The 14,530-nt window shown below is 41.0% G+C and overlaps 1 long non-coding RNA gene across 1 annotated transcript in view; it reads left to right on the top strand.

The window, feature by feature from the left end:
* Window positions 1-14,530, top strand: part of LOC116558949 — a 68,493-nt gene that overhangs the window by 21,021 nt on the left and 32,942 nt on the right. Inside the window, exon 3 of the long non-coding RNA XR_004272245.1 lies at window positions 3,975-4,153. This is a non-coding gene — a long non-coding RNA (uncharacterized LOC116558949). The remainder of the gene's footprint in view (window positions 1-3,974; window positions 4,154-14,530) is intronic.

Here is a 14,530-nt window from a genome sequence, read left to right as displayed (position 1 = left end):
TTTCCCATGCTCATTCTTTTCAAAATGAAGAATCCTGAAATTCAACTATAGTATAAAATTACTCAAATTCCAGTTTTCTTTCCAGAAAATGGACAAAGCAGGATATATTTTTCATTGATAAGTAGGCAAAAACAATTGTTTCTTCCCAATCTTGAATTTACATTAGTGTCTATGTACCATCCAATAATCTCACATGACTTTCACCTCAATTGTGTGCACCTGGACAGGACAATACAAAAAGCTGGATTCACTAGCCCTGGGAAAGCTGGATGAGACCTGAATGATTCTCAGGAGGAAAAATCAAGCACACTAAAGGTGAAGTCCTTCTGTTTCTTTTATGAAAGAAAGTTTCACAGGGGAAAAATTTATATCTAGGCCATTCTTCCATTTAAGGCTACCACCAGCTTTATTCATTTGGATGAAGATGCAAAGTAATTGTTAAAACTGAAATTTTAGGCCGGATATGGTGGCTCATGCCTGTAATCCCAGCACTTTGAGAGGCTAAGGCAGGCGGATCACAAGGTCAGGAGTTCGATAGCAACCCAACCAACATGGTGAAACCCCATCTCTATTAAAAATAGAAAAAAAAAAAAAAAAAAAAGGAGCCGGGCATGGTGGCATGCCTGTAATCCCAGCTACTTGAGAGGATGAGACAGGAGAATTGCTTGAACCCAGGAGGCAGAGGTTGTGGTGAGCCAAGATTGTGCCATTGCACTCCAGCCCAGGCAACAAGAGCGAGACTCCATCTCAAAAAAAAAAAAAAAAAAAAAAACTGATATTTTAGAACATTACACCTATTCTTTAGCATTTGTCTAACCAATTTGCTGAGGATATAGTCTCATGTGTTCTCCTCCTTTATGAACAAATGTGAATGCATAATGAACGTGAATAGCAGTTCTAGTCTTACATTGGATTCCTTGTATCAATGCCACTGGCCATGAAAAGCCTGAGCTATTGAATGTGCAGTGTTAATATGCAAGGTAAGGGAGACCCACACTTCACTTGACATTAAGCCTCCAACCTTATTTGGGAAAATATTCCTTACCTGATAGCATGGCGTACCACCCTTTCAAGTAACATAAACAATATTTAGAAAGGTGATTTAATGCAGAGAACACAGTATCAACAAACATGGGATCTGGATTATGCAAAACAAAACTGAGAATTCATCAATATTCCTTTCTTACATTTTAATCAAACAATTACATATATTTAGGTATAATATGAGATGGTAAGTATAATGATCTTAGGATGAATGGGGATCAATGGTGAGTGCAGGGTCAGCACCCCAGCCTGAGGATGTTGGGACTACTTAACATAGAAGACTCATATAAGCTAGCTCTTACATGCTGAATAACAGTTTTTCCAGCAGAGAAGGAAAGGAAAGTGTGGTGGACAGAAAGATGACCCCAATGACCTTGACTTTGTATAATTCCCTTCCATTAAGAGTGCATGACATCTGTGGATATAATGAGATATTACTCCTGTGACTGCATTGTATCTATGGCAAAAGAAATTTTGCAGATGTAATTAAGGTCTCTAATCAGTTGAGTTAATGAAAAGGAGGATATTTGGGTGGGCCTTATCTAATCAGTTGAACATTTAAAAGGTCTGAGTCCTTCCTGTAATCACAGAGGTTGAAAGCGTGAGATGGTCTATGGTGGGGACCCTGTGACAAGGACCTGAAAGTAGCATCTGAGAGCTGAGTGCAGACCCCAGACAACATCTAGCAATATCATGGGAACCTGTGTTCTATAGCTACAACAAGGATGTTAATTCTGCTGAGCATCTGAAACTACTTGGAAGCAGATCTTTCCCTAGTCAAGTCTCCAGCTGACTGACATCTTGACTTCAGCCTTCTGGAATACCAATCAGGGAACCCAGCTCTGCCTAGCCTCAACTTCTAACCTACATATGATAATAAATGGATGCTGTTTTAGCCACTTAGCTATTGAGTGGGTTTTTAAAGACTCTATAGCAATAGAAAACTAAAACAGAAGAGAATCCTACAGAGAAGTAATAGCATGGGCTACCTTGTAGGCGAGAAGGTACACCAGGAATGTGGTAGGATGGCCAATGTCCTTTGCGGCCAGTCAGACATGTCATGTTGAGGAGTGACAGGAGATGGGTGAAAAGTCAAGTTAGAGCTACTTTGTGAAAGGCCTTTTAAGAAGGAGCATGATCAGATTTTAAGCACAGAAGTCCAATAATTAGACCTGCATTTAGAAAAATAAGTGGTAGAAAAGTAATGGAATTGGAGGAAGATAACGTGGAATACAGGGAGACCAATAAGAAAGCTATGGTAATAATCAAGGCAAGAAGTGCTGAAGGCTTAAGGTAAGGCTGAGCTATAAAAATGAGAAAGAAAGGGTGCTTCAAGGGACATTTTAGTGACCAACGTTTTTGTTCTCAACATTATTTTAAATTTCTCTGAAAAACAGTAGAGCTGTGGATCTTCTAGCTGGCGACAAAACCTCAAAAAATCATCTGCTGATATATTTCAAATATAAATAGTTCATCATAAGCTAAGAAAACATCGAGTTGCTCAGGTGAAAATAAGTAGGTATAAGCAAAAGTACATAAGTAGGCATAAGCAAAATATACATAATTATATATATATATATATATTTTTTTTTTTTTTTTGAGACAAAGTCTCGCTCTATTGTGCAGGCTGGAGTGCAGTGGTACAATCCTGGCTCACTGCAACCTCTGCCTCCTGGGTTCAAGCAATTCTCCTGCCTCAGCCTCCCGAGTAGCTGGGACTACAAATGTGCACCACCACATCTGGCTAATTTCTTTGTATTTTTAGTAGAGATAAGGTTTTGCCATGTTGGCCAGGCTGGTCTCGAATTCCTGACCTCAAGTGATCTGCCCGCCTTGGCCTCCCAAGTGCTAGGATTATAGGCGTGAGCCACCACACCTAGCCAAGCCATGTTTTTGCTTAATTCTTTTTTATTGTATATAAGTTCTATGATCATAGCATAGTGATTTGGTTGATCCAGGGCACTATTTTAAGATAAATAGTAAACTATACATCAAATTGAGATACATCTTTTATCTTGTCTAGCCTCCTGCTTTTAGAGAGGCAAAATATTATTATTCACATGAAGTAATTTAGGTTAAGAAGGCCAACTAACCTGTCACCAGGCCATCACCACACTCGAGAAGGTGACTAGAGGCTCATTTTGCAGACTCCTGCTTTTTTCCATTACACCATCAACAGCAGACCAGGCAAGTGATTGCACTGAAGAATCTGGGAGACACATTAGCCACAAGAACAGGGTCACAGGAGAAATGATACGGACAGGAATTTCCAAGATGAGTCTGGGAATAATGCAAGAAATAACAAGCATTTTCATTTTTAACTCTCTGCTATATTTTTAAATTGAGTGTATAGAGTCTACTGTATATTTTTATCAAACAAGAAAACACTCATTTTTAGCATAGAATCATTAGCCAGCTTTTGTTAAATTCTAACAGCTTTACAAAACAGACTCAGATTCAAGTTTAAAGAACTATGTTCAGTTTTTCTTTTTTTCTAATTAACTCAGAGTTGAGATTTAATTGTGCCCAGGGCCTTAACAACACTGCTGTGCTTATTGGCATAATCTCTAGAATCCAGATTTTGCATATACACACCATGGTAACTGTTACTGTTATGTCTTCCTGCAGCATTTTCCTTTCTTGTAGCTAATCTTTTAAAAAGCCAAACCTCATTATTTTAGGTCCTTACCTAGATGAAACATTTGCTTTTGCACTTAAATGCTGTCAGAAACTCTGATTGGAACACAGCAGGGTAACCCACGTTACGGGGCTCCTTCCAGGCTTCCTTTGAAGTCACTAGGAACAAGGTGCAAAGAAGGGACACTCTCTATGTGGAAGGGAGTGATAAGGATCAACATCCTATACTAGGGTGAAAATATGTTCACTTCTGAAGATAATATCTCTTTGCATTTACATTCAATGTTTGTAAGGATCCTGGAGAAATAGTACAGGAGCTGTGCCTCGGTTCCTGGATGAATTGAGCATTTGTTGCCCTGGAAAAAGAATCCATCCTGTGGGGATGTCAATGGCAGCTGAATGAAGACCAGAAAGGATGAAGAATTGCAGATCGAGCCCTGGCCCCAGTTGGATGGCATTTCAACCAAGCGTGGTATAATTTTTCCTTTTTGTTTAATGGCCTTGTGCTTTTCTTCCCTGTTAGGATGTGGGGTAGAGCACGTTCAACCCAGGCCTGCGCTCTTGGGATGCCTAAGAAGGGCACAGTAGGCTCCCTACTCTCGATGTGTGGCATTTTCCTGGGGCTCCGCAAGGGCCAGTTGGTGGTGTTTGCAGGTTTTCCAGGTGTTGCTAAGTTCAGTTTCTCACAGAAACTCTCTAGAAACTTTAGAAAGGTTTCTTTTTGGTGGATCATGCTATTCCTGGGGATGACTACAGGATTTAGGAGTCAACATTTTGGACCAGGCTCCAATATGAAGCAACACAATCAGCTATAATCTGGCCTAACCCTAACAGAATATTACATCACCATTAACTTGGGAATTTCATGTTTACATGTTTAGGTGTAATCATATTTAACCCCATCAATCTGGCCACACATGGGAAAAGCTCCCATTCACTTTCCTGCAAGCACAGTCTGCAAAAGGAGCTGTACTCAATGTCCGAGTTGCCTTTGAGTCCACGTGCCTTTAAGGCAATTACAACATCTTTCCCCAATTCTGACCTTAGCACTGAGACACTTCTGCCAAGATCCCACAAGTTACAGTCCCCTGGGCTTGTTGCTGAGATCCTGTAAAGTCATTCCACTGGCACAGCTACAGAAAGAGCCACACCCAGGACACAGCAGGCCCAGATTGCTCACTCTCTGCCCATTGTCCCAAGCCATCAAAAGAGAATACATGAAATCTAGAATCCTCAAAGAGAAGAATAGGAGAGGAGAACCACAGCACAAATGGGCAATGCTCTGCTCATCCATTAATGTCCCACATTGCATCATCTTTTGGAAGCCTTATTCACTCCTCCCTCACCCCCACCCTCTGTTTCTTGACATATAGTTTTATGATTTCCTGTGTCACAGAACTTACTACACTGCATTGTGCTTACACATCTTTCTCCTCCACTGGACTTTAATCTTCTTGAAGACAGTGATTGCCCTGATTTATCTAATCAAGTAACATTTATTGAGTGCCTACTGTATACCAGAAATTGTTCTAGGTATTTCAAACACAGTTGTGAATAAGGTAGGCAGGGTGTCCACTCTAGAACTCAATTCTGGCGAGGGAGACAAATATATAGGCATTTTTTCTAAACACATTTAAATTCCCAGATTCTAACACAATGCCGATCGTATAGTCAGAGTATAAATATATATATATATATATATATATGTGTGTATATATATATATGTGTGTATATATGTGTATATATATATGTGTGTGTGTGTGTATATATATATATTTTTTTTTTTAAATAAGTGAGTGAACCTATAACAACAAGATGTTTACAAAGTGCCTTTTAAGTATGAACTAAGTACTTCCAATTTTTTCTGCAACACTGTATGGAAATATTAGCTTCTTCACACCTGTCTGCAGGCTACTGGAGGACCCACTAAACTGGTTCATAGAAGCGTCACAAAGTTTAGGACAATCCACAGGGATGGCTGTGGCACCAGCCTGTCACCCTGCCCAGTAGGCATATCTGAGGGTTGTATGCCCCTGTGTCCAGGCTGGAGCAAGTGGCATATGAGTGTCACCATGAATGGCAAGGGAATGACAAAGCCCACAGAGAAGCCCCTACTGTCACTCTTGCATCTTGCTGGGTTTCTAACATTCAAGATCTGAGTGCCAACAGAATGTTCCCATATTCTGTATGCCAGCCCACCCAACAGAACATGAGGCTCTGCATTAATTGAGCCCTTTCATTAGGAGTGATTCATCTTACAATCCTTCAGAATCCACTTGCCATGACTTCCTGTCATAGTGGACATCTACATGCTGCCAGCATCTTCTTTTGAAATCTGCCTCTTGCTTTCTCCAAGTGACCCAGAGGGGGCTGTTAATAACCATATGGCTTCCTTGTCACAGATTTGGAAGGTATGGAGGGGACACTGACTTAAGTCTTTTTCAGGAACTGTTATGGATTCTGAAAGAGTGACTGTGCTTTTTCCTCTGAAGCCATGATATCTAGGGAGATATAAACAGTACTTATAATCAAATAAAATTATTTTTATTTTCCATTTTCCCTTCAAAATTTCATCAGACTTAAACTTTTTTGTTGGCCAATTTTCTGATGATATGTAGGTCCTAGAGTTATTTGAAGTCACCCGTACAGTCCCAATTCAGAAATTACAATGCTGAATCCAAAATGTTTACTTTAAACTTGATTTAAAGTAAAATATTCTCCTATTACCCAGTTTAGGCCTGGTTTAGGCTGGGAGGCAGCAGGGAATGGGGGTGGGGAGGAATGACATGGCTGACGTTTTTTGTATTTCTCTACCAGATTTCTCCACTTTTCCTAACAGCTCAACCCCCAAGCTTGTTAAGTAGTTTTTGATCCCTTTGGGATCAGAGTTATGGGTGGAGAAGAAGGAATGCTAACAAGTGAGGAAGATCCCTACTTAAAATGATTCTCGGGAGGCCGAGGCGGGTGGATGACGAGGTCAAGAGTTCGAGACCATCCTGGTCAACATGGTGAAACCCCGTCTCTACTAAAAATACAAAAAATTAGCTGGGCATAGTGGCGCATGCCTGTAATCCCAGCTACTCAGGAGGCTGAGGCAGGAGAATTGCCTGAACCCAGGAGGCGGAGGTTGCAGTGAGCCGAGATCGCGCCATTGTACTCCAGCCTGGATAACAAGAGCGAAACTCCGTCTCAAAAAAAAAAAAAAAAAAATGATTCTCAACTAAACTGGCTTCATGCTATCTGGGGAGCAGATATTTACAACCATCTCTACCTCTTGCAGGCACTTTCAAGGTACCTTTGAATATTGCCAATATTGGAAGGCTATTTTCTATTGTTCTTCTTACCCATTTTGATGAATTTCTTGTGAGTCCTGCTGCAGCACCTAAGAACACACCATTCACCTCCAGTGCCTTGCTGTTGGGGTTACCCCTACCCCTCTTTGTGACCTTCTTGGGCCAGACCCAGGTTGAGTCCACACTGGCTCTTCTCTTACCTGGCCTTCCTCTAGTTCATCAGAAACACTGACACATCTCTTGTGTCAGCAAACTCTGCAAGCATCAGTCAATCTTAGTGCATCTCCTCTACCCTGCTACCCTGCTGTCATGGTGTCTGTAGCTTGCTCAGCTGTGATTTGGACATCAGCTGTCTCTATTTCAATTTAGAGAGCTCTCAAAGATGAATTCTCACTAGGCTTGAAATGAAAGAGTAGCTCACATGAAGAGTTCACAACAGGAAGAAGAGTTATACACACACACACACAATCTCTTTTTAAAAAATCCTTCCCCTCTTCACAGTCACAACGTCTATACAACCCAACCCTTTTTAAAACCTTCATCTGTCAGGAGAATCCAAGAATGGTTAGCACTGGCTCTCTGTCCTTTACTTTGTAAATTCTGCATGGCATAATCTGGCACTGGAATCCACCTTTATTTTACCTTGGTGGCTCACTGGAAACAGCTTGAAAATTTTGCAGATAATATATGGCCTGGAGATGTCGAGGCTCCTATGGAGAGATACTATTTGAAAAGACAGAGGCCAAACAGTTCAGAGACAGAAACAAAGGCCTGCCCTCTATCTGCCACCTTCTGGGGCCCTAGCTCTAGCCAAACTTGGAACTAGAATATCTCTATGACCTCTCATATGATCACCCTATTTAGCCTCTGCTGATTTGCATTAGTTTTCTATTACTTTTGACTGGAAGGAGTCTTTAATGCCCCCATTCCTTTTCACCTAGCCTACGAGCCAGGTAGGCCAGACCTATCTCTGACTTCTGAATTTACCTGGTGCTTTCCTCTCTCCACTCTTTTGTTTCAATGTTTCCTTTTAGGGAATACTCAATCCCTTCACCCCACTGCATGCAGTCCCTTATGCAGCAGAGGGGGAAAAAATTAACTACTTTCATGTTTGTACCTGAGTGGGAACTCACATGCACATACCAAGCAAAATAATGGGTTGATGATCGCCTTATAGGAATAGGGAAGGCCAATAGAGAATCTCAGTAGTAGCTGATTCTTTGTATAGCAAAAGAGCTTACCAGGCTGTTCTGTTAAAAGTTGAGGACACTAGCTGGGCGCAGTGGCTCATGCCTTTAATCCCAGCACTTTGGGAGGCTGAGGTAGGCGGATCACCTGAGGTCAGGAGTTCGAGACCATCCTGGATAACACGGTGAAACCCCTTCTCTACTAGAAATGCAAAATTAGCCGGGCATGGTGGCGTGTGCCTGTAATATCAGCTACTCGAGAGGCTGAGGCAGGAGAATCGCTTAAACTTGACAGGCGGAGGTTGCACTGAGCTGAAATTGTGCCATTGCACTGCAGCCCGGGTGACAGAGTGAGACGTCATCTCAAACAACAAAAAAAAAAAGTTGAGGCCACCGAGTCTGGTTTGGGAGGAGAGTATTCAAACGTGAGAAACCAAACTGTTTTGCATTTAAAACGGGATAGAAATTGAGGAGTTGGGGCTGAGAAGTGGAGAAAAATGTTGAGTCAAAAGGAAGACATTTCTGAAAGACAAGGGAAAGATGTAGCAGAAACTCCTAGTTCATCACCATTTATTCTCACCTTCCTTTGTAGTAAAGAAATTGGGATAAACAAGCCACCTTAAGGTTAGTTTGGTCTTATGACTAAATTCTCACTCAGGAAATGGGAGCAAAATAGGGTGTCCCCGTCCTGAGCCGGAGCCAGAGACAGTAGGTATTCTCTTCCCCGTTCACGCTGGCTGTAACCACTAGGGATTGCCAGCCTTGGCCATGCGAACAACGCAAGAGATCAGCAAAGCAACAACTCACTAACAACCAGGTCCCTGGAATGATTATATGAAGCAGACCCAAAGGCTATCCTAGAAACCTTAATTCAGACTGCTGAATTAAGGTTTTTATTCAGCAGTCTGAATTAAGGTTTCCAGGATAGACTTTGGGTCTACTTCATATCATCATTTTATTTGTGAAGGAGAAAGTTTTTTAGTTCTTTGAGTCATAACATCAGGAGATGTTTTATTGTTTATTACATCAGGCTTTTCTTACTTTAGCTGTGGCCTCAGATTAATGGCAAGTGGCACCTTAAATAGAAAGGCTAGTAAGATATCTTCTGTGGCTGAAAGAACCAAGGAAATTGGGTGAGGAATGTATTTATTAGTCCATTCTTGCACTGCTATAAAGAAATATCCCCAAACTGGGCAATTTATAAAGAATAGATGTTTAATTGGCTCATGGTTCTGCTGGTTGTACAGGCTTCTGCTTCTGGGAAGCCTCGGGAAACTTATAATCATAGCAGAAGGCTAAGGGGAAGTAAGCACATCTTTGCATGGCCAGCAGGAGTTGGGAGCAAGGAGGAGGTGCCACACACCTTTAAAGAAGCAGATCTTGGGAGAATTCTATCACAAGAACAGCAAGGAGGAAGTCCACCCCCATGATTCAATCACTTCCCACCAGGCCCCTCCTTCAACATTGGGAAGTACAATTCGACCTGTAATTTGGGTGGGGACACAGAGCTGAACCATATCAGTGTATGGTATAAAATCTAAGATGCTGCCACTTCTGTGCCATGTTGCATCTCTTCTTGGTGATCTTAAAATCTGAATATTGAACAGCTTTATGTCAGTGGTATCTTGAGAAACTGAGGATCACAGTGATGTAGGGCTAGGAAAAAATGGCTTAAGAAGTTTAGACACAGAAGAGACTGAGAAGTCAGTGGAAGCAAGACAGTATAGGAAATGGTGATGAAAGGACACACAGACCCTTGAAGACCTCTGAGGAGTTTGTGTCCTTTGTAGGGACATGGATGAATCTGGAAACCCTCATTCTCGGCAAACTGACACAAGAACAGAAAATCAAACACCACATGTTCTCATGGCAGGTGTTGAACAATGAGAACACAAGGACACAGGGTGGGAAGCATTGCATACTGGGGTCTGTTGGGGGTGCTAGGGGAGGGACAGTGGGAGGTGGGGAGAGGTTGGGGAGTGATAACATGGGGAGAAATACCAGATATAGGTGACGGGGGGATAGAGGCAGCAAACCATCTTGCCGTGTATATACCTATGCAACAATCCTGCATGATCTGCACATGTACCCCAGAACCTAAAGTACAATTAAAAAAAAATACCTCTGAGGTATGCTGAGGAAGGGTACTAGACCTTGTACTGTGTGCCAGATGGGGATTCAAGTGAATTTTCTTAAATAATTGAAAAATACCCTCAGAATGTTGGGAGATAAGATCAGACAGATGACAGACATTTAAGTTACGTCCTTCTCTGTTGTTTAAATCCTCCTTGTATTTCAGGGTTCAATTCACATGTCACTTCCTTAATAAAGTGGCACAAAATGTGGCATCGGCACTCTTGGATCAGCATGAAAGGGGATACTTTGGGGGTTTTCTACCAAGTTCTATGAATAGTATGCCTGGTCCCTAATGGGCAGCCCTACATAGCAAATACATTCAGCATTCAATTTTGCATCATTATAAATTTAAAATGCAATTTATGAAAAGAGTCTTTTGCTCAAGATAGGTGGGTTTATGAAGTATCATTATGGCCTACCATCAGAAGGTATGGAAATGGCCATGACTTCATCTTATTTTCTTTCAGCAGAAATTTGAACTTTCACTGCACCAAGGGTTATGATAAATACCTCCCATCTGAGGGTGTACTAGTCTAAATCAATGTCAGGAAGATGACCCTGAATTCCTAGACCTCTCCCATAGATGTGAGATTTTAAATACAAAGTTTCTGGGTGCCTTTCCCCTCTTTCAGGAAAGAACTCCCAGTTCACCTTTCTCAGTAGTGGAATAAGTGGCTCAAAACAGCAACTACTGATGAAAACTCAATTTCCAAATACATTCCATGGCTTATTTGAGGAGGGAAATGTTCTTTACCTTTTGAACTTTCAGATAGCTGGCAGGAGTAAATGGACAAGACTTTTGTTTGTTAATTAAACAGGAAAAAATATCACACCCTGGACTGGCTCATAACCAAAGTCAGGAGTTTCTGAAGAATGACTTCACAGATGGGAGGCTGGACGACAGATACAAAGCCCAGGCATGATGCTCATAAAGGTGACACTTTTGGTATCTTCCTATAAACCAGCAGAAGCCAGGGCTTCTGGAAGGGAGTGATAAAGAGGAGTATAAATGATTCATTTACTTTCTGTACCATAACCTTGCACCTTATTGACTATAAATCAGAATCATTTGAAAAATCACCACATCCCTTTTCTGTCTGGGCCTGTGAAATTACTTCCTTTAATCCAGCAGAGAGATGCCTGTGGTTTCAGAGCTCTGGGATGTTCCATTCCATGTGCCACATGCATGTGGTTAGTTAATGACCTGGGTGTCTACTGAGGTTTGTGACCACGGATTGTTGCAAAGCTCTACCTGACTCCATTCTTCTCCTGGAGAAGATGAGAACATTCTTACCATATTAGTCATGCCGAGCCCCCACTTTTTTTGAATACACAGGAAATGTTTTCTCTCCAAGAGCACATAATTTGGCCAATAGCAGCTTCCTAGGTTCGGAACAACTTCACCACCTATCATGAGTTCTCCAAGATAAAGTTTGTAGTAGCACAGTTTTAGCGGTGGAAATGTCACCACGTTGCATAAACTCAAGGCATGCTTTGGCATTCAGTCACTCTGCAAATATTTATTGAACAGAGTTCACTGGGTTCAATAGGATGAACGGGATAGCAGTTATTTCTTCTCCCTAGAATTTCCCCATGACACACACCAAATCACATAGGCACTATTTTGTTCTTAAAAGAGCATTTTAATATTGAATTATGGGCAGCAGTGCGACCAGCACCTCTCTTATGTGAAAGGGATGAAGATTAGAATGGCCACAAAGTCGGACATGAGATCGAGATGGCTGCTATTTAGGGGCTGAAATTTACCCCCTTGGCATCAGGAAAAACAGCTGCCGAAGCCAAGCTCCCAGTGCTAATGAATTGGCAAACAAGATCGTGTGCAGTCCTCCTAATTAATATTTTGTCATTTGGAACCTGACAACAGCTTGCCAGACAGGAAATCCAAGTCTGAAGCCATATGCATAATTCAAAAGAGCCAGTTAAAAAAACAGAAGGTGGAGGAAAGAGTTGTCATAGTCTACACAAAGCCAGTCAGTTTGTTATTGGGCAAAAATTGGTGAGTCATCTGTGACAGTCAGTTTTCGGTGTCAACTTGGCCAGGCTATGGTACCCAGTCACTCAGGCAAACACTCATTGAGGTGATGCTATAAAGGGCTGTGGTAGATGTGATGCTGTAAAGGTATTTTGTCGTCATCTACACTCAGTTGACTTTATGTGAAGGAAATTGTCCTGGATTTTCTGAGTGGAACTGATCCAGTCAGTTGAAAGGCCTTAAGAACAGCACTGAGGTCTCTCTAAAGAAGACGAAAGTCTACCTGTGGAATGGAGCATCAGCTCCTGCTCAGGAGTTTCTAGCTTGCTCTATGGATTTAGAACTTGCAACTTTTTCTGTTTTCTTCACTGTCATATCCCTAGTACCCGAACAATAGACAATCCATTAATATCTATTGAATGAATGAATAAATGAGCGTAATTCCACGGTAAAGTCAACCAAGTATGTGAGGTGGTATTAGATAAAACAATTGATTTACTAAATTTTAATATTTTGCCAGGTTCCCCCACCCACCCACACACACAGATACTCTCTCAAATGTACTCACTTGTGATTAAACCTTGGTCAGTCTTTCTCCCCCTCCATTTTTCTGCAGAGTAGACATATTGATCACATTTTCCCTATTGAGAACCTCTCTTCTCTCACAATTCTGCACTGCTCATTCAACAAACTCCATCTCTGCAGTTACCTTTTCTATGAATTATTCTAAGATGTCCTTAACAGAAGTTTTCTCAGTATCTCCTGAAGGCCTCAAAGCATGTGTCATCTCTGCTGTTTATGTGACATATAGCATTGGTTGCCTCCTTCTGCAACTACATATCTAATAGGTTGGGACATAAGTAATCGCAGCTTCCGCATTAAAAGTAGTGGCAAAACCGCAATTACTTTTGCACCAACCTAATCAATGCCAGTGCATTCTGAGGAGATAATCTGTGCCTTATGCATTCCTGACTCCCTGCAGCAGCTGGCACAGTGCTCCATAATGGCAGATTTCTAACTCACATGTGTTAGAGAAATGAGTAGATAGATATCCTTAGTTACCTGCTTTTTCAATGAAAGGAAGAAAAGAAAAAGGAATCAAGATGCTGAGAAAAACTGAGAAACAGAGAGAGGAGAGCAAAGGCTTTCATACTCTTATTTGCTCAGCCTCATCTCCTTAGTCTATCACCTCGGGTACTAGAGTAAGGTCACAGCAAGGAATAAGATCCAATGTCTTGTTTGATAAATGGGGTTTCCATTCTAAGAAGGTGTTGTTTTTGTCACTAAAATATTATAAATGGGAAGAAGTAGGAAAAGGAGAACCAAATTTGCTTTTACCTTTCTTATCCATACGTGTTGTGCAACATAGCATTTATCACCATCTATCAGCATGTTTATCAGTACATTGCCTGTCTTTCCTACTGGAGTATAAGATCTTTGGAAGTGAGGACTTAGTATATTTGTTCACCACAAATTCCCAAATGCCTAGAAGAATATCTAGAATAAATAAGGGCTCACTAAATATTTTAAATGAATGAATGGAATTATTTAATCAAAGCAGTGAGTCATATCGGTGTTTGTTTTGCCAGGTTTGTTTTGTTTTTTTCAAAAGGGGTTCATATTCTCCTTCCATAAGTCTGATTGCAAAGTGTTATTCAGTCACAATCCATTTTTTCTAGGCTTGTAGTCTTAGATATTTCAATTGCAGGGCCATGAGGCAGGATCATACTGACTCCTACATGTATAGACACAGATGTAGTGTCTTGCATATTTTCAGACTTTGACCAACTATTCTTAGGAAAATTTTTAAAGGTTTCTTGTTCTAGAAAGCAATTAGCCAAATAACTTTAAGGCAAATTCTGGAGATGGATGGTGCTTGATGGTTGCATAACATGAAAGTACTTAATGACACTGAACTGTGCACTTGAAATTGGCTAGAATGGTAAATTTTATATAATGTATATTTTACTACCATTAAAAAGTAAATAATAAATTAATTAAACAAATTTAGGCCCACTTGTATTATAACTTGAGCTATTTTTCTTCTGTATAAAGTAACCAGCTAAAAATTCAGACAGTAGGATTCTCTCATCAAAGTGAACAAGAAGCAAATCTCCCTTGCTTCCCTTTCCCTAAGCTGGAATTCATGTGCCTTTCCCCAGTTTGACCCCAGCCTGAGATATAGACGTGTTATTGAACAATTACTTGAATTTTCAAAACAACATAACTATCTACAATTA

This window comes from Sapajus apella, unplaced genomic scaffold, assembly GCF_009761245.1.
Source record: "Sapajus apella isolate SASKATOON/1434 unplaced genomic scaffold, GSC_monkey_1.0 scaffold22, whole genome shotgun sequence".
Lineage (NCBI taxonomy): Eukaryota > Metazoa > Chordata > Mammalia > Primates > Cebidae > Sapajus > Sapajus apella.
This window is presented reverse-complemented; position numbering and strand designations above follow the sequence as displayed.